This window comes from Pelodiscus sinensis, unplaced genomic scaffold (assembly GCF_049634645.1).
Source record: "Pelodiscus sinensis isolate JC-2024 unplaced genomic scaffold, ASM4963464v1 ctg81, whole genome shotgun sequence".
In the NCBI taxonomy this organism is placed as follows: Eukaryota; Metazoa; Chordata; order Testudines; family Trionychidae; genus Pelodiscus; species Pelodiscus sinensis.
Genome location: NW_027465987.1, coordinates 60,661 through 81,157, shown reverse-complemented (window position 1 = coordinate 81,157; position 20,497 = coordinate 60,661). Strand labels below are relative to the sequence as shown.

The 20,497-nt window shown below is 55.1% G+C and overlaps 1 long non-coding RNA gene across 4 annotated transcripts; it reads left to right on the top strand.

The window, feature by feature from the left end:
* The first annotated feature begins 1,823 nt into the window (after positions 1 to 1,823).
* On the top strand, positions 1,824 to 19,533 carry LOC142825722 (uncharacterized). Of its 4 annotated transcripts, XR_012900081.1 has the most exons (4): positions 1,824 to 2,104; positions 2,187 to 2,315; positions 17,222 to 17,479; positions 17,787 to 19,533. It is a non-coding gene; the product is annotated as an uncharacterized LOC142825722 (long non-coding RNA). The 4 variants fall into 4 exon arrangements; XR_012900079.1 differs by having other exon boundaries at positions 1,824 to 2,315; positions 17,787 to 19,532; XR_012900082.1 differs by lacking the exons at positions 1,824 to 2,104; positions 2,187 to 2,315 and adding an exon at positions 16,494 to 16,688 and having other exon boundaries at positions 17,787 to 19,532.
* Positions 19,534 to 20,497: the final 964 nt, after the last annotated feature.

Here is a 20,497-nt window from a genome sequence, read left to right as displayed (position 1 = left end):
GGTAGTTGCACTTTTTGTCCGGTAAATAAATTTAGAAAATACCGGACATACAAAATGTCCAGTATTTTCTGCTTTTCCTCTGTGCCCAGCAGAAATAAGCCGGGGCGGGGAGATTGGCTGACTAATTAAAGGGGTCACAACTGGATTTTGCTCAACAAAAATGTTCCTGGTGGGGTTTTTTTGTTTGGTTGGCTTCTTTCCCTCAACAAAAATTTTCCTGGCGCCTTTTTTTTTTTTTTTTTTTTTTTTTTTTGCTGAAACCATCTGGCAACCCTACTAGTGTGTGCCTTCCGCCCCCCCCCCAATAAGGTTCCCCACCCCGTCTGAAAGCGAGAGTTGGGAGAACAGGTTACCTTGCGTTCCTGTGTCCTTATAAGGAAGTTGAAGGCTACTATAAAATCCCCCCTCATGGTCTCCTCTTCAGACTAAAGAAACCTAAATCCCTCAGCCTCTTCATAGAGCAATTGCTCCAGCCCCCTAATCATTTTGGTTGTCTTCTGCTGGACCCTCTCCAATGTGTCCACATCCCTTCTGTAGTGGGGGGCCCAGAACTGGACACAGTACTCCAGATGTGGCCTCACCAAAGCCAAATAAAGGGGAATAATGACATCTCTGGATCTACTGGCAATGCTCCTCTTAATGCAACCTAATATGCCATTAGCCTTCTTGGCTACAAGGGCACACTGTTGACTCATCTCCAGCTTCTCATCCACTGTAACCCCCAGGTCCTGTCTGCAGAACTACTACTTAACTGGTTGGTCCCCAGCTTGTAACTATGCTTGGGATTCTTCCATCCCAAGTGCAGGACTCTACACTTGTCCTTGTTGAACCTCATCAGATTTCTTGTGGCCCACTCCTCCAATTTGTCTAAGTCATTCTGGACCCTATCTCCGCCCTTAGGCATCTTTTAGCCTTTTTGGTCTATTATTGTTTTTCTATTTGGTACTAGAAAATCAAACTTTCCTCCTGCTTGGGCCTCAAGTTTCACTCCAGCAGCCCTTCCACAAGTAGAATCGTCTGCAAAATAAAATGTCAGAGCTACCGTCATTAAGGTGCTTGTCCCTGTAAGGACATGTGACTGAACTGGTTGTTCAGAAGGTTTCTGGTGAATTGGTTTATGCACAGGTATGCCTCCCGTTCTTCTTTAACCACCGCAGTCTCTTGTTTTTGTCCGGAAGCAAATTCTCTGCCAAGCCACCTTTTTTCCCTTTCATGTAATTGTCTGCTCTTTCGTTCGGTGTGGTAGACTTGTTCTAGTGTGGCATTAGACAACCGAGCCACAGAAAAGTCTGCCTTGGTACCACTGAGTACCGGCCCAGACCAAAGTAGCTTTCAGACACCTTAAGAGAGTCTTGATTTGCAATTCTCCCCTTTCTTCTCCTTGGATTTTCAACTAGGAAAGTGTGCTAATCATCTGCTTTTGCGGAAAAACTTGCCAGCTGTCTACACTGGCCGCTTGAATTTCCGCAAAAGCACTGACGATCTCATGTAAGATTGTCAGTGCTTTTGCGGGAATACTATGCTGCTCCCGTTCGGGCAAAAGTCTTTTTCCGAAAGACTTCTGCGCAAAAGGGCCAGTGTAGACAGCAGAGAGTTCTTTTCCACAAAAAAGCCCTGATGGCGAAAATGGCGATTGGGGCTTTTTTGCAGAAAAGCGCGTCTAGATTGGCCACAGACACTTTTCCGTAAAAAGTTTACATACCCAGTATCTTGTGAAGAACTTGTCACCTCAGCACAGGGTCCCGGGGCGGGTTTTACCATAAGGGACCCGGAGAGATCATCTAGGCCAGCTGGAGGGGGCAGGGCAGGGGAGAGGAGAGGAGAGGAGGTTGGCCACTGAAAATGTTGCAGTATTAATTTTCCTTTTATTTGACTTCATATCAAACAAATATTTACAGTTTAAATGACCTTGTTAATTCTCCCTTGTGTTAGTACTCTTTCTTCCAGAACGTTTTAAAAACACAGACGAGACATGTCTTCGCCTGGCTGGCAGGCGTCCGAAGAAGGGCACGTGACCTCGATCTTGGAGCACGAGACAAAACTCACTCCGCTCCTGGAGGGGAAATGTTAGAGGCAACACTGGGCTCCAGTGAGCAGCAGCCAGGTGACGCACGTGTCTGTCCTTTCCACACATCTAGGGTGGCCTAGCTCCTAAGCGTTCTCTGTCTCTTTTTCGGTCCCTGTAGACTTGGAGGAGATGAGAGGCTGGCCATGTGGTGGCAGAGACCGAAAGGAGCCACCCCCCCGAGACCCTGCCGGCAGATGGAAACCAGACAGCGATCTATGGAAGAAGAGCAAATAGCAATTGGCTCAAGGTAAGTATCGAGGGAGGGCCGCACAGACGTTTGCGAGCGTGGCACGGGTCCCTGAGAAAAGGCCCTCTGGCTCGTGGTGGAAGAACTTGAAAATACGAAGTACAAAAGTCACAGTGTTGTACTTAAAAGAAGCACTCGGGATCTTTTTCAGAGGGATAAGGCAACACGCCACATTTATTGATCACACACACACACACACACACATTATATATATATATAAATTATTTATTTATTTACCACATGCATATGATAAGTATTGATTATTCTGTGTCACTCACGCACTCACTCTCACACACACACACACACACACACACACACACACACACACACGTGCACAAGCACACTCCGTCTTGCTGTTGTTACCAACTTGTTGCTCCCCTTAACTTCACTGGCCAGGTGAGTTAGATGGGGGAGGGGTGGAGCCGGGCTTCTGCTGATCCGGATCGATGCTCCGATGGTGACAAGATGAGACCCGGAGTCCTCTGCAAGACAACTCACTTTTATAGCAGCTTCCCTCTTATGCAAATATATCCCAGATTCAAAATCTGGGTCTGTGTCCTTTGGTCCCTTTGTGGGTGCTGTCTGTTAAGAGAGGGTGTTTTCCAAAGAAGGTGCTTGCTTCTAATCCCCAAGGCCTTCAATATGTCTGCTCTTCTTTCTTGAGCCCTCTTGACACCTTGGGTCTGGCTTCCACCCCCTTTTCAACTGGTGTAGCTCTCTGGAGGTGCTTGGCTCCCAAGTGTTACTCATTCACACCTCGTTCATTCAACTGGGCAATTGATTACAGAGTGGGGGGAGAGAGTGGGGGAAAGATCTTATTCTACTCCTAGCAAATGACATTTTTACCTCTTTAACTATATACTCTGTATTAGAACCCTATGTAGAAAACTAAGTTACAAGGTTATATGGAGTCAGGTTCTAATACAAAGTGACAAGGTCATATGGATTAATACAAAGTTACAAGGTTATATGGAGAGGCACAGTGTCAAGTCATATGAAGTACATAGATTTATCTACAACAGAAACTGAACACCGATTTTTGTATTTTTAAAAATGTCATTAATCCCCCCCCCCCGCCGCCCCCCGAATCTCCTGGCTGGCGATACTTAACGTGTCTAGGATCATACGGAAAACTAAGTGAGTAGGCTGCCAATTGACCTAGCGTCACGCATGCGGAGAGTTGGCAAAACTGGGATTGAAATAAAGACTTGGTCTCCCAGCAGCACCGAGGAGCCCCAGCCATGGATTAGGGCCTCGTGGGAATAGTTGTCTCCTAATTGATCTAATCTTTGGCTTTTGAGTTTGATATTATTGGTGAGTCCTTCTAGGCGACTGTTACTCGGCGTGCATGCGTGCGCACGTAAGTATGAGTGCAAGTGTGTGCGTCCGCAAGCGTCCATTTGCGTGTGTGTGCACGTGCCTGCGTGCGGGCAGATTGAGCAGATGCGTGTGTGGGCATCTCAGCGGGGGCATGAGTGGGCGCCCAGGCGTGTTAATCTGTTAATTCGCGTTTGTGAGTGTGTACACGCATCCCTGCGTGTGAGCATTTGGCAGGGTGAGTGGCTGTGGCACGGGCGTGTGCATCTGACGTGTGCCAGTCAGACGGTGCCCTGGCAGCAGTAGCTCCTGGAAAGCGACACCCCTCCCCTCCCATCTGGAGCATGCAACTGGGATGAGAGGGGCAGGGAAGAGTAGAACTGCTGCAGCGCGTTTCAGCACGAGGCTCTAACTGCCGCGCGGTAGCTGCTCCTTTTGTATCCGACGTGGGGCAACAAGGAGCGGCCTCGCATCATGCCGGCGCCACGTGCGTTCAGTCCCACGGACTGGAAGTGACGTTTGCTCGGTCCACAGCCTGACAGCAACCGACTGGGAACCGTGACCGAAAGGTGCCCAGGTACGAGCGCTCAGCTGGTGTCAGGTCAGCGGGTGGTAGGCAGGAGACGGGTTCAGACACGGGGTGCCTGGCTGGGACAGCGACTGGGCTTGGAGGTTTCCTGCGGCGGTGCAGCCAGCGTAGGCCACCAGCTCCCGTGGTACGTGGGGCAGAGGAAGGACAGCAGAGCGGAGGCTGGAACCGCTCCGACAAGGCACCACTCTGCTTATGGTTGCCAGGTGTCCGGTTTTGAACTGGACGGTCCAGGCTTTCAGCTTTTTCTTCGGGAAACAAATTGAGAAAATATAAATGTCCGCGAAAGCGGCAAGGACTTCTGTGCCACAGGGCTCCTCGCTGCTTTTGCAGATTCAGACTAACGCGGCGACTCCTCTGATAAATGTCTGGTATTTTCTAAATCAGATGGAATGCAGATTGTGATGTCATGTCAGGTGTGCCTGGTATTTTTGGTGAAACCATCTGGCAACCCTAGCTCTGCTCCTTGCTTGGCCGGGGTGGCGCCCTGCCTCTGTGGCAGGTCCTGACGTCACAGGGAGCGTGTTCCCCAGGAAATCCGGGCAGTGCAGCGGCTTCCGGTCCGCGCCACCCGGCCCCAAGGGAGCGGCGGCGGGAGGCGGCAGGGAGGTCAGAGCGTGACGCTGCCCCGCCCGGATCTCAGCCCTTGGGCGCCCCAGTGTGCACCCCGCCCAGTCGGGCCGCTCCCCTGTAGCTCCGCCCCCAGCGCTGCGCCCGCTGCCTCGTGGCCCGGCTCGGTGCGAAGCTGCCACTGCCGGCTACGAACAGCAGCGCACTGCTAGTGACGTCATTGCCCTGGCGCGGTGCATGCAAATGATGGAACGCGGGGCACGTTCTATCGGCTCCCCGGCGAGTGACACGTGGGTTTGTGTGGCACACAGACGGGCCCCAGGCTCCGTCATTAATGGCAGGGGCGGGGCCTGATCTGGGGGCGGGGCCACTGACTGGCAGGAACTCAGCTGGGACACAGAAGTGAGCGGCAGAAAACTCCTCGGGGTCTCCGGAAAATCCTCGCGCGGCCCCTCTGGGCTTGTGAACGGGACGCAGCAGAGGCAGCCGCCCCCCTCCCCCCACACCCGCCTCACGCTCCCCGCTGCACTTTCGAAGGCAACAGCAGCATCAGCCTGTCCCGCTGCCAGTCCCTGCACAAGCCGGCTGGGAAATTTGGTGTTGGGGGGAGCAGACTGCATGGGGCGGAGAGGAGTTTGGGGGTGGTGGGGGGATCAGACTGCATGGAGAGGAGTTTGGGGGGAAGCAGACTGCACGGGGCGGGGAGGAGTTTGGTGAGGGGGGATCATACGGCATGGGGCGGAGAGGAGTTAGGGGGGTAGGGGATCAGACTGCAGGGGGCGGAGAGGAGTTTCGTGGGGGGTAGGAGATCAGACTGCACGGGGGGAGGACTTTGGGAGGGATCAGACTGCACGGGGCGGGGAGGAGTTTGCGGGGGAGCAGACTGCATGGGGCGGGGAGGAGTTTGGGGGGGTTCAGACTGCATGGGGCGGAGAGCAGTTAGGGGGGTAGGGGATCAGACTGCAGGGGGCGGAGAGGAGTTTCGCTGGCGGTAGGAGATCAGACTGCACGGGGGGAGGAGTTTGCGGGGGAGCAGACTGCACGGGGCGGGGAGGAGTTTGGGGGGGTTCAGACTGCACGGGGCGGGGAGGAGTTTGGGGGGGGGATCAGACTGCACGGGGCGGGGAGGAGTTGGGGGGGGAGGAGATCAGACTGCACCGGGGGGGGGGGGGGGGAGGAGTTTGGGGAGGGGTTCAGACTGAACGGGGCGGGGAGGAGTTTGGGGGGATCAGACTGCACGGGGCAGGGAGGAGTTTGGGGAGGGGTTCAGACTGAACAGGGCAGGGAGGTGTTTGGGGGGGGATCAGACTGCACGGGGCGGGGAGGAGTTTGCGGGGGAGCAGACTGCACGGGGCGGGGAGGAGTTTGGGGGGGTTCAGACTGCACAGGGCAGAGAGGAGTTTGGGGGGGGATCAGAGTGCATGGGGCGGAGAGGCGTTTGGGGGGGTAGGAGATCAGACTGCACGGGGCAGGGAGGAGTTTGGGGGGAGGGATCAGACTGCACGGGGCGGGGAGGAGTTTGGGGGGGATCAGACTGCACGGGGGGGGGAGGAGTTTGGGGGGGAAGGGTTGCCGCGGAGTCTCCTCTCCCGAGTGGGGGCGGGACATCAGACGCGGACGCTCCCGGCTCTGAGGCAGGAGCCCCGCCCAGCAATGGGGAGGGGCGGGATGAGGGGGGGTAGGGAAAGTAGCCGCAGTGGCTTATGGGAAACTGAGTGCCCCTGTCCGCAGCTCCCATCGGCCATTGCAGGGCCAGGGCAGGCCCGGCGCTGTTCGGTCGGGCGGGTGCAGCGGAAGTGACATCACAACGGGGCATTGACCAGGGAGCGACGCGGTTGGTCCCGCGCTCGTGTCACTCCAAGTGTGAGCGACGCATCCTGGGACTTGTAGTTCTCATAGTGCGGCCTCCCGGGGCACGTCGCAGCGCGCCCCGCCCCTATCATAGCCCCGCCCCCCGGCGTAGCCCCGCCCAGCGTGTTCCAGCTTCTCTCCGCCCCCACCTGCATCTCAGGACGTCCCGGCAGCGCTACTCAGGCCCTGCTCACGTCTGCCCGCGCCCTCTGCACGGCCCCCCCCGCCCGACCTGCACCCCCTTCCCCACCCCCAGTCCATTCTGCACCCCCCGCCCAACCTGCACCCCCTTCTCCCACCTCAGTGCATTCCTCACTCCCAGCCCAACCTGCACCGCCTTCCCCACCCCCAGTCCATTCTGCACCCCCCGCCCAATCTGCATCCCTTTCCCCACCCCCAGTCCATTCTGCACCCCCCGCCCAATCTGCATCCCTTTCCCCACCCCCAGTCCATTCTGCACCCCCCGCCCAATCTGCATCCCTTTCCCCACCCCCAGTCCATTCTGCACCCCCTGCCCAATCTGAACCCCTTTCCCCACCCCCAATCCATTCTGCACCCCCCGCCCGACCTGCACCCCCTTCTCCCACCTCAGTGCATTCCCCACCCCCAGTCCATTCTGCACCCCCTTCCCAATCTGCACCCCCTTCCCTGACCACCAAGTGTATTCAACCCCTCCCCTCCCACGCAAGCTGCCTCTGGTGTGTTTCTCTCTTGTTGCTCTCTCGTATTGGCCAATACGTTCTGTCTGTCTGTTTCTGTCTGTGTCTTTGTCCTTGCTCTGCTTCTGCCATGTCCTTGTACAGGACACGTACAGGCATTCCAGGTGAGCATCTCCACGGGTTAAGGGCCCAGGAGCTAAGGGGAATTGTGCAGGTACGCCAGTCGCGCACGGGAGACCAGTGGTGCGTCATGGCGGACGGACTCAGTATTGTTGTAATGGACCCGATACAGAGGGGCGGGGCGGGGGGGGGCCTAAGCAGTGGTCTCCAACCTTTTTACAGCCAAGATCACTTTTAAATGACAGACCAAGCCAAGATTTACTGCCCTGCCCCTTCCTTGAAGCCCCGTTCTCTCTATTCTCCTCCTCTCCATCACTTGCTGTCCCCAATCCTTATACTGCTACTTTTCTTTAAAAAAAACCAATTCTTCTGTAGAATGAGGTTTTTCCAACATTTGGCCTGTCCAGACTGGACCAAATGTCAGGAAAAAAAACCCTTCTTCTGGAAGCCACCTTATTCCTTGGGGAAAGAGGAATATAGGGGTGACCGAAAGAGCCAGATTGTTCTTACACTAAAAAAGCGGAAGAACAAACGCAACCCTGGATGCAGAAGAGTTTTTCTGAGATATCTCCAGAATCCTGAAAAACTCCTGCAGTCTAGCCGGACCCCCGCTGGGTTGAGACAGGATGTGTAGTCTCTGCGGTGGGAATGAGGGATTTGGGTGTGGGAAGGGGTGAGAGGTGCAAGCTCTGGGAGGAAATCTTGATGGAGGAGGAGGTGGAGAAGGGGACACTGGCTCGGGGAGGGGGCTCCAGGCTGGGCGGTGTTGGGATACTAAGCAAGTCACAGGCTTGTGGATGTGAGGGTGCAGGAATTTGGGTTGGGGTATGTGAAGGGCTCAGGGCAGGGGGTTCCAGTGTTTGATAGGCTCAGATCTAGGGCCTGGGGAAGGGGGAGTGCAGGAGTGGTTGTGGCCAGATGGGGGCTTGGCCCCAATTGGGGGTTTGTTGGCCAAGCTCCATTTTTAAATAAAATACTATGTTAAGCACAAAAAGTTTCTGCATTGTCTTTATTTATGAGAATGGCAGGGAACCTGCCTTGAGTCAGGGGTCACTGACGCATAGAAAAGTCCTTTGGGAGCAGGGGACACAATACTGGGGAGGGGTGCTAGTGGGTTCTGGGACAGGGAACAGGGTGCCAGTGGGGGCAGGGGAGAGGGGGCAGGGTGCCAGGACAGGTTTCTGCAGCAGGGGACAGGGTCCTGGGGGGGGGGGGGGAGACAGGTTTCTGCAGTAGGAGACAGGGTGCCAGAGGGAACCGGTTCCTGCAGGGGGGGCAGGGTGCCGTGGGACAAGTTTCTGCAGAGCGGGGAAGGGTTAGACAGCGGGGTGGGGGGGGGGCAAGGGAGAGGGAACGGGGCAAGGAGGGCGGGGGACAGGAAACAAGGTTGGGGGCAGGGAGTTCCCTACACCAGCCACGGAGGGAAGCCTCCGACCCGCGCTCCCTCCGGACTGACCGCAGGGCAGCCAGGCTGGAGTGAAGAGAAGCGGCTGCCCGGAGAGCTGGTCATGGCGCTCAGGCAGGGTGCACCAAGCTCCACGTGGGCAGGGGCAGAGGAGAAGCCGCCGATCAGCTGGAGCGCGGGGCAGCGTCTTTCTGCTGAAAGCCACAGTCAGCTGGCTGGGGTGTTTCAGTCCTCCAGACCTCCCAGCTCCCACCATTCCTTGCAGCTACACACCTGTGTTGTTGCTCGGTGAGTAGCTGCTCCTCAAATGAGGAAATCTAATGTAAATGTACTGTGCACGCACGCAGTTCAGAGAGGGCTGAAGAGCTACTCTTAGATCACGATCTACCGGTAGATGTTGAGGCTCTATTGGTTGGTGACCATGGGGCTAAAGGCAAGAATTCCCGCAGCCACAGACCTTAGCGAGTGAGAGCTCACGCTGCGCTTTTTCTGCCGCCCTTGCAGAGGAATCAGTGCGGGGCCGCGGGCGGAGAAGAAACCGCCCGAGATGGACTTGAGCTGCCTGGACGTGATTCTCGGAACACGTGAAGGGTCCTCAGCGTTCGGCCTTCCCATGGCTCTGTGTGAGTAAGAGATGCGTGCTTTGAAATCTTCAAGCGTCCTGGCAGTATGTTTCTTCTGAGGCAGAGAGCTTCCTGCTGGGGCACGGAGCCTGGTGGCTTGGGGACTGGTGAAGGGGCAGTAGGCGGTTCAACAGAGCGTGGATAGAGATTCAAGGCCTCCTTTCTCTCCCCGTTCCTGGAGTGGCAGCGGCAGGGGGTGGCCGATGGTGGGAGGCTGCGGTGCGATGGCGGGAGGAGAAGCGATGCCGCGTCCTTGCGGACTGAAAAGCTAAGTTGTTTGTTTGTTTTTTCCCCTCTGCTGTGTTCGGTAGCGAGCGATAAGAAGTCAACCCTCCCGATGTCCTCCCGTCTGGGGATGGAACGGAAACGAGAACAGCGAGCTCGGGAGCTTGGTCGAAGCGAGGCGAGAACCTTCCAGCTGGGAGCGGAGCAGCCATCGCTGACCAGGAGATAAGTATCGGGTCTGGAAATCTCTCAGCTTACGGCCCACTCAGGTCTAGGAAGGGAAGTCACGTTTGCTGAGACAGCGAGTCCGAGCGGAGGTTCCACTCCCGCAGTACATTTCAACATCCCCCTCACACAAGCTGCTCCCCCACCAGTGCTCTTCCCTAGCCCATACCCCCTAGTCCTGGTGTCCCTCAGTTTCCCTTCTTCTCTCCACAGACTCAGAGCAACCTGCAACCCCAGAGCATCCCTCCCTTCACGGGGCCCATCAGCCCCTCTTTTTCCTCCCTAGAACACTCCCCCATCCCGCAGTCTATCCCTATCCCTACCTTTCCCCCATCTATAGGACCCTTAAACCCCGTTTCTTTCCTTCCCAACCCACAGTCCCTCCCCCCACACTCCCATCCCGCCTGCCATGTGACCCCCATCACTACCTTCCCCCCAGGCCTCCTTCCACACGTAAGGACTCCCTCAACCACTCTCCTCTTCCTCCTCAACAAGCCCCCATCCCAAGCCATCCCACACTCCAGACCCTTCCAATCCATGCTCCCATCCATTGGGTCCCACCCCCCTTCTCTTCCTTTCTACACCCACATCCCATGGCAACCTGCACTCCTAACGCTGCCCTTCCTCCATGCATGCCTACACCAATACACGGTATGCGTGCTTTATTTTGTTTTGATAAACGACAGCAATCTCTCAACTGTAAAAGCTAGATTATAATCAAACAAATGTAGTTTGTGTAATTTCTAACAGCAGGAGGGGAGCGGGAGAAGTTGTGCGTATGTTACTCCTCATTGAGGGGATGGGCAAACGTATGAGCTTGCATTGTAGTGATTTCTCTCCCGCGTCAGATAATATTATTTTGGGTGTACTTTCCGGAGGGGAACTGCAATTGAGTGCTGGACGATTTTCTAGCTAAGCCTTACCGTATAGAGCTGTTTCCAGACTCTGTGTTTCTACACTTGGTGCTTCCCAACCTGCGTGGGCTCCCAGAGGCCAGAGAGCCTAAGTCAGCAAAACAGGGAGAGGCAGCCAAGGCTAGTGGAGCAAGTAGTCTCAGTGAAATCCCACCACATCCGGTGGCATCCCAGAAGGAGGACCAAACCCATCAGAAGCTGGGCCTTTGAAAAAAGGTCTCTCCATGTACTGGGTAAGCTTGGAGGCCTCTCAAGGCGTACCTGCTCCCGGCAATGCACTTACTGCGTTACAGAAATGTTAACAGTGACACTCGGTGAATGGGATGTTAGCGTATAGTCGTGTATACGATTAACTGATAAGCCTGGGCTTATCGGTTAATCCTGACAACTACACACGCTTCCCTCCCCCTTGCTGTCTCTAATACAGAGTCAGCAAGGGCTGGGGGGAGGTGAGAGCCTGTGCGCGTGGGGAGCTGGCTTTTAAGTCATCGCCCCAGAAGCACCAGATCCCGCGGAGCTGCGTGCTCCGTATCCATCGGTGCACTTCTGATACTGATAAGAACATAAGAATGGCTATACTGGGTCAGACCAAAGGGCCATCTAGCCCAGTAGCCTGTCTGCCAACAGTGGCCAGTGCCAGGTGCCCCAGAAGGGGTGGACCGAAGACAATGATCAAGCAATTTGTCTCCTGCCATCCATCTCCAGCCTTTGACAAACAGAGGCCAGGGCAACCATTTCTTCCTTCCCCCAGGCTAATAGCCTTTTATGGACCTAACCTCCATGAATTTATCTAGTTTTTTTTTTAAACTCTGTTCTAGTCCTAGCCTTCACAGCATCCTCTGGCAAGGAGTGCCACAGGTTGACTGTGCGCTGTGTGAAGACCTTTCTTGTATTAGGTTTAAACCTGCTACCCATTAATTTCATTTGGTGTCCTCTAGTTCTTATATTATGGGAACTAGTAAAGAACTTTTCTATATTCACCCTCTCCACACCACTCATGATTTTATAGACCTCTATCATATCCCCCTCAGTCTCCTCGTTTCTAAGCTGAAAAGTCCCAGTCTCTTTAGCCTCTCTTCATATGGGACCTGCTCCAAACCCCTAATCATTGTAGTTGCCCTTTTCTGAACCCTTTCCAAGGCCAAAATATCTTTTTTGAGGTGAGGAGACCACATCTGTACACAGTACTGAAGATATGGCGTACCATAGTTTTATACTTCCCCTCCTCCTCCTTCCCCTGGCTTCCCCCTTCCAGCTCCCTCCTCCCAGGTTTCCACCTCCCCTCTCTCTTCCCCTCTGCCACCACCTTTTACCAGTCTCCCCAGAGGTTAATCCCCACCCCTCAGTTTTCAAAAATAGAAACTCTCTTTATTTAACAACACACGTGTCATTTATTTTTTACATCAGGAAGGGGGCTAGGGAAGGGTAAGTGGAAGGAGGTTAGGGAGGAATGGGGCATGAGCCCCTGATGGGGAGGACTGGGGTGGCTCTGCGGGCTCCTCGGGGTGGAAGCTCTCCTGCAGGGCCTCCTGGATCCTGACAGCCTCCCAATTGATCCCCTTGGATGGCAGCCTGCGGCAAGTGCAGCCGGGCTGATGGCCAAGTGCTTTGATGTGCCGAGTGTGGGCACTCCAAGACAGGACTGCTTTGCTGTCCCTTATCGAGGTAGACAAGCAAGTGGGGAACCCTGAGAACTGTCTGTCCGGGGTGGGGGTCGGGTTCCTTTAAACACAACCCTCGGCTAGACGGAGGCAGCAGCTCCACACTCTAAGTCCTAACCTGATGCCCTGCAGGCACTGGTTCTGGCCAGCCTTAACTTCGGTTCAGGGTCCACTCAATGTGGATACGCTATTTCCAATTAGCAAAATGCTAATTCGAATTAGTTTTTAGGTCTAGATGCACTAATTCGAATTAGCTTAGTTCGAATTAGTGCTGCAGTGTAGACATACCCTAAGGGTGTGTCTACACTGTACCATTTTTCTGGAATAAGGGACATTATTCTGGCAGAACAACAGTAGCATCCACACAGCAATTGCATTATTTCAAAAGAAAATGGAAACAATTGAAACAATGGAGGGCTTATTCCTCATGGAATGAGGTTTATCAGTGTCGGAAAAACTTGTTTGATCAAGAGCGTGTTGGGCTGGGGGCCGTTAGGGAGGAAGAGGAGGGTGGGTGAGGGGGTCCTTATGTGTTGAAAGATGACTGGGGAGAAGGTAGGGTGAGGGTTGAGGTGAGCTGGGAAGGTGGCTGTGACGGACCGGGCCAGGTCTTGGCACAGCTGAGGGCGTCCGCTCAGGGCGAATTGCTCAAAACTCGGGGCTCCTTACAGCCCCAGACTGGAAGCCTTTCCCAAATAGGCCATAAACCGGTCACACTGAGTGCTTTAGCTGCCAATGTGGCCAGCCAGAAGCCTCAGGAGCAAAACCCCTCAGACACCCCAGCTCTCCCTGTGCCACAATTAGCCCCGGGCCTGCACACAGGTGAGGGGGTTGTAGAACCCAATCTCACCTTCCCCGAACGGGTCTTTCCGGTCCCAAAGAACCAGCCACAAATCCCCGGTCAGTTTACACTTTGGATCTTACCCACAAGATCACGCAGGGCCAATCCTTTAGAATCTAAAGGTTTATTAATAGAAGAAAGAAAAGCATGGATTGATATTTTGGGATTCTTGGATCTATGGAAATAGCCAAGCATTACATTGTAGCTGTAATGTTTGGCTATGTTCACACTGGGGAATTATTTCAAATAAGGTGTTTTGGGGGTTAAAGTATTTGAAAATATTTTTTCAAAATAGTGTGTTCCCACAACAGGGAAGCATCAAAATTTGTGAGAGGTAGGCTCCCTTAGTAAGGACATGCTACTTTGAGTCAAAGTATGTCTACACTACACACTTGTTTTAGCATTTCCCCATTACAATTTCAGAATAGCATATTCTATTTCAGAATACAAGGCTTCTCAGATATTTTGGCTGGTTTTAATTACTCTGAGGCAGGCTTCCCTAAAGTGGCTGTGCTACCTTGATTTAGAGCTCCAGGAAACACTAGAGCGTAATTACTTTAATGGCCCTAGGAAGGAGCTATTTGTAAATAGCGACAGTGGAGCACCCACAATATTGCTATATAAAAAGAGCAATTTCTACAATGGCATTATTCTGGAACAATAAACTCTCATGTCACAAAAAATAAGAAGCCTGTTATTCTGAAATACATCACTTAAGAAAAGTGATAACGTGAGCATCCACAAGGCAAGCCCGTTATTTTGAACGTCTTATAGAGGTGCGGTTAGTTACTCCCCAGTGCTTCCCGGGACTCCATTGGGAGTGACTGCGGGGAGTACGTACTTTGTAAGGCTTGTGCTGTAGAACATTTCCATTGAAATACCATTTCCTGTGTGACATGGATTCAGTGTCTATGCTCAGAGGGTCTTAGTTCGGAACGGGGCATTTCTACCCTAAGGACAATCTTTTTTATTTGGAAATAACGGCCCTTAGCAGAGCAACAGTGCCGCTCGGTGGTTACCGGCGGTAATGCACGTGTAATTCCGTAGCGCCTCCACAGTGCCGCTCGGTGGTCATTGCAGGTAATGCACGTGTAATTCCGAAGCGCCTGCTCGGTGGTCATTGCGGGTAATGCACGTGTAATTCCGAAGCGCCTCCACAGTGCCGCTGGGTGGTCATTGCAGGTAATGCACGTGTAATTCCGAAGCGCCTCCACAGTGCCGCTCGGTGGTCATTGCGGGTAATGCACGTGTAATTCCGAAGCGCCTCCACAGTGCCGCTCGGTGGTCATTGCAGGTAATGCACGTGTAATTCCATCGCCCCCAGCTGCTGTCCCTGCTCCGCACCCCACGTGGCCCCAGTCTTGCCCTTTGACAGCAGGCAAAGTAAGAAGCTCGTTATTTCCAGGCTCCGCGCAGCCCTCTCCCCTCCTGCCCCCGGCCCCCTCATCCCGCACTCCAGGCTCCGCGCAGCCCTCTCCCCTCCTGCCCCCGGCCCCCTCATCCCGCACTGCAGGCTCCGCGCAGCCCTCTCCCCTCCTGCCCATGGCCCCCTCATCCCGCACTGCAGGCTCCGCGCAGCCCTCTCCCCTCCTGCCCATGGCCCCCTCATCCCGCACTGCAGGCTCCGCGCAGCCCTCTCCCCTCCTGCCCATGGCTCCCTCATCCCGCACTGCAGGCTCCGCACAGCCCTCTCCCCTCCTGCCCCCCTCATCCCGCAATCCAGGCTCTGCGGGGGAGGAGTCTGGGGGGCGGATCAGACTGCACGGGGCAGGGAGGAATGGGGGGGATCAGACTGCACGGGGCGGGGAGGAGTTTGGGGGGGGATCAGACTGCACGGGGCGGAGAGGAGTTTGGGGAGGGGATCAGACTACACGGGGCGGAGAGGAGTTTGGGGAGGGGATCAGACTGCACGGGGCGGGGGGAAGTTTGGGGGGATCAGACTGCACGGGGCGGGGAGGAGTTTGGGGGGATCAGACTACACGGGGCGGAGAGGAGTTTGGGGGGGATCGGACTGCACGGGGCGGGGAGGAGTTTGGGGGGGAGGGGTTGCCGCGGAGTCTCCTCTCCCGAGTGGGGGCGGGGCATCAGCTGCGGACGCTGCCGTCTCTGAGGCAGGAGCCCCGCCCAGCAATGGGGAGGGGCGGGATGAGGGGGGGTAGGGAAAGTAGCCGCAGTGGCTTGTGGGAAACTGAGTGCCCCTGTCCGCAGCTCCCATCGGCCATTGCAGGGCCAGGGCAGGCCCGGCGCTGTTCGATTGGGCGGGTGCAGCGGAAGTGACATCACAACGGGGCATTGACCAGGGAGCGACGCGGTTGGTCCCGCGCTCGTGTCACTCCAAGTGTCAGCGACGCATCCTGGGACTTGTAGTTCTCATAGTGCGGCCTCCCGGGGCACGTCGCAGCGCGCCCCGCCCCTATCATAGCCCCGCCCCCCGGCATAGCCCCGCCCAGCGTGTTCTTAGTTCGGAATGGGGCATTTCTACCCTAAGAACAATCTTTTTTATTTGGAAATAACGGCCCTTAGCAGAGCAACAGTGCCGCTCGGTAGTCACCGGCGGTAATGCACGTGTAATTCCGTAGCGCCCCCACAGTGCCGCTCGGTGGTCATTGCGGGTAATGCACGTGTAATTCCGTAGCACCTCCACAGTGCCGCTCGGTGGTCATTGCCGGTAATGCACGTGTAATTCCGAAGCGCCTCCACAGTGCCGCTCGGTGGTCATTGCAGGTAATGCACGTGTAATTCCGTAGCGCCTCCACAGTGCCGCTCGGTGGTCATTGCAGGTAATGCACGTGTAATTCCGAAGCGCCTCCACAGTGCCGCTCGGTGGTCATTGCGGGTAATGCACGTGTAATTCCGAAGCGCCTCCACAGTGCCGCTCGGTGGTCATTGCAGGTAATGCACGTGTAATTCCGAAGCGCCTCCACAGTGCCGCTCGGTGGTCATTGCGGGTAATGCACGTGTAATTCCGTAGCGCCTCCACAGTGCCGCTCGGTGGTCATTGCAGGTAATGCACGTGTAATTCCGAAGCGCCTCCACAGTGCCGCTCGGTGGTCATTGCCGGTAATGCACGTGTAATTCCGTAGCGCCTCCACAGTGCTGCTCGGTGGTCATTGCAGGTAATGCACGTGTAATTCCGTAGCGCCTCCACAGTGCCGCTCGGTGGTCATTGCAGGTAATGCACGTGTAATTCCGTAGCGCCTCCACAGTGCCGCTCGGTGGTCATTGCAGGTAATGCACGTGTAATTCCGTAGCGCCTCCACAGTGCCGCTCGGTGGTCATTGCAGGTAATGCACGTGTAATTCCATCGCCCCCAGCCGCTGTCCCTCCTCCGCACGCCACGTGGCCCCAGTCTTGCCCTTTGACAGCAGGCAAAGTAAGAAGCTCGTTATTTCCAGGCTCCGCGCAGCCCTCTCCCCTCCTGCCCCCGGCCCCCTCATCCCACACTCCAGGCTCCGCGCAGCCCTCTCCCCTCCTGCCCCCGGCCCCCTCATCCCACACACCACGCTCCGCACAGCCCTCTCCCCTCCTGCCCCCGGCCCCCTCATCCCGCAATCCAGGCTCCGCGCAGCCCTCTCCCCTCCTGCCCATGGCCCCCTCATCCCGCACTCCAGGCTCCGTGCAGCCCCCTCCCCTCCTGCTTCCTCACCCCAGCCTGCACCCCGTCCATACTCTTATCCCGGGGCCCTTCCTCTCCCCAGCCTGCACCCCCGTCCATATGCTTATCCCGGGGCCCTTCCTCCCCCCAGCCTGCACCCCCATCCATATTCTTATCCCGGGGCCCTTCGTCACTCCAGTCTGCACCCCCATTCATGGGAGCCATCAGTCCACCTTTTCCCTGCACCACATTCAGTAAAGTGTCTGATCAGGGTATGAGAGCAGCCCTGAGCCTTTGTCTCCACTCAGCAGGTTGCACCACACAGGATATGTGGATGGTCCTGGGCTTTGTACAGCACTCCAGACTGACCCCTGGACACGGCTTCTGGGTCCTAGCCCTTTGCTGTCACTCCTGCCCGAGGGCTTTGCTGGCTCCAGACTGGGTAACAGCTGGGAAACTGGCTGGGCAGTGGGCTGAGAAGATACCGTCCGAGATGGACTTGAGCTGCCTGGACGTGATTCTCGGAACACGTGAAGGGTCCTCAGCGTTCGGCCTTCCCATGGCTCTGTGTGAGTAAGAGATGAGTGCTTTGAAATCTTCAAGCATCCTGGCAGTATGTTTCTTCTGAGGCAGAGAGCTTCCTGCTGGGGCACGGAGCCTGGTGGCTTGGGGACTGGTGAAGGGGCAGTAGGCGGTTCAACAGAGCGTGGATAGAGATTCAAGGCCTCCTTTCACTCCCCGTTCCTGTAGTGGCAACGGGAGGGGGTGGCCGATGGTGGGAGGCTGCGGTGCGATGGTGGGAGGAGAAGCGATGCCGCGTCCTTGCGGACTGAAACGCTAAGTTGTTTGTTTTTTCCCCTCTGCTGTGTTCGGTAGCGAGCGATAAGAAGTCAACCCTCCCGGTGTCCTCCCTCCTGGGGATGGAACGGAAACGAAAACAGCGAGCTCGGGAGCTTGATCGAAGCGAGAACCGTCCGTCTGGCAGCGGAGCAGCCATCGCTGACAGGGAGATAAGTGTCGGGTCTGGAAATCTCTCAGCTTACGGGGTCCAGGCTGCCAAATGTGTCGCGGAGAACCTCCATCTATCAGACGCGGCTTCCTCTCCGCGCTTGCAGAACTGAGCAGCTAAAAGTGTTAGAAGCCAAATCAGAGCGGCTCGTGTGTGTGTCAGAAACGGCTACGGTGAGCCAATTGCGACGGCAGCTGTTTGTGACGTCACACCGGCCCCGGGACTGCGGCGTCATCGAGTAGCCGCTGAGAATTCAGGAGTCCATCGGCTGCTCTGTGAACCGACATGGACCGGCCTCAGCCCCACCAGCTCTGCTTTCCCTGGCTCTCCCCCCCCCCCCGTGCCTCAGTTTCCTCCTCTGCAATCACCTCATCCCCTCCCCTGGACCAGGCACCTGCCTCTCGCTCCCCAGTGGGGCCCAGGCTGCGCTTCAGCCCGGCCGGCCACTCCCGCCCGTCACCCGCAGGACCAGCCGTGGCCCCGCCCCCTAAACTGCGCCGTGGCCGGTGCTCCTGCCCAGCTCCAACCAGTCAATCTTAACGGACTGCTCTGTCAGCAAATGGGGTGTGACTAAGGGGCGCATCCTGACACTGCTGTCGGCCAAAAGGCTGTCTCTGGTGGTTCTTAACGGACTGCTCTGTCCGCCAATGGAGCGTGACTCAGGGGCGTGTCCTAATGCAAATGTTGTACCAATAAAAGCAAGCAGGATCTTATGAGGGGGATAAGGCAAAAAGCCACATTTATTGTAAAGATAAAGAATAAAGAAAAGATAGAAGCAAACAACGTTGTTTAGCTACTTAGTCCTATCACTGCTTAACCCTTATACACTTATATAGATAAATATTCAGTCAATCGTTCATCCATTCATTCAAGTTCTGTGTATTTGTTATAGTTCCCAGCCTGGAAGTTGCTTGTGACAGAATACTGGCCAGGTATTCTGTACACAAGTGATGGGAGTGGGGAGCGAAGTCCTGATCGGATGCGCATCTCAAGCTCCTGATGGGCTGGCAGCAGAACCTTGGACTCTGACTCCATAGTCTTTTAGTCCAGTTCTTATAAGAATTTCTTCCTATGCCAGTCTATGGGAATTGCTGCATCATGCTGATGTCCAGGGTGGCTGCCAGGTGCTCGTCAGTGATCTCATCGGGTGGATCTCCAGTACTTGGTTTTCTCCACTTGACACCTTTTGGTTGCACTGGCACCTGACACCTTCTTCAGCCCTTTGTTGCTGCATTCTCAGGCTGGCACCTCTCAGAACCATTCATTCATCGTCCAAGCACTCTCTCTCTTACGTACATTCCCTAATGAATGTTTCCCATACAGTATTTTGCATAATAATACAAGAGTTGTAGTTACAAAAAGTTACAAAAGTTTCTGGGTGGCATTTCTTAAAACATTCTCTCTCTGAGCGCTGAGTTAGTTACTGTTATAGTTACAATGCTTCACTTTGCGATTAGGGTTAAGTGCTTCACAATGCTTTGAAGAGAACGGTTGTCAATTGTGTAACAGTAAGTTTGAGCGTGCCCTGGCGCACAGCGAGGGGAGCTGTTTCTGGCTACATAGTAGTATATTTTTAACAGTTTGAAGTTACATGACCTAATATTACATTCCTAACCAATTATATTCTAGAGGGGCAAAAATGTTTAGATTTATAATTAAACAATCCTAACTAATAATAATAATAATAATAATAAACACTTCTCAAGCTTGATAACACTAAATCTAAACACTTTCACAAGAATAAATCTAAACACTTCTATGCTTTTTCTACTTAACAAACTTCTCCTCCTTAGACTTTTAGTTGTGGGGAACAAATTCTGGGGAGTCACTTCCACTTGGGGGAATCATGTTTAATACTTGACTATGTTATCCCTACACTAAGGCTGGCCAAGAGACTGTCCCAGACTGATCGTAACAGACTGTTCTGTCCGCGAATGGGCTGAGAGTCAAGGGCGTGTTCGGAATCTGTGGCGCCCAATCTGAGGCTGTCCGAGGTGACTCTTAACGGACTGCTCCGTGCGCCAATGGGCGGTGACTAAAGGCGTGTTCTGGGGCTGCTGGCGGCCAATAGGTTGTCCGGGGTGGATTATAACAGACTCTTCTGTCCGCGAATGGGCTGTGACTAAGGGGCGTGTTCTGAATCAGAGGCACCCAATAGGCTGACCCGGCTGCATCTTAACGGACAGCTCTGTCTGCGAATGCGGTGTGACTAGGGGGAATGACCTGCCACTGCTCTCGACCAATAGGCTGTCCGGGGTGGATCTTAATGGACTGCTCTGTCCTCGAATTGTCTGTGACTTAGGGGTGGTTCCTGGCTGTGTGCCAGCCAATGGGCTTTCGGAAGACAGCCTTGGCGGAGGATAGTGTCGCCCAATGGGCTGTCAGCAAAGGGGATCCTGCCTCTGGTTCGGCCAATGGGCTGTCGCAGGGGGGCGTTGTCTGACTGGGCGGCCGGCGCCGCCATGACAGGAAGGTCCGAGGAGCGCGCGGGGGCGCGAGCGAATCCTGGGTCCGAGTGCGAAGCTGCCCCGCCCCCAGCCCGCCCCTTGTTGGTGTCTGGCCCGGGAGAGGAGGGGGC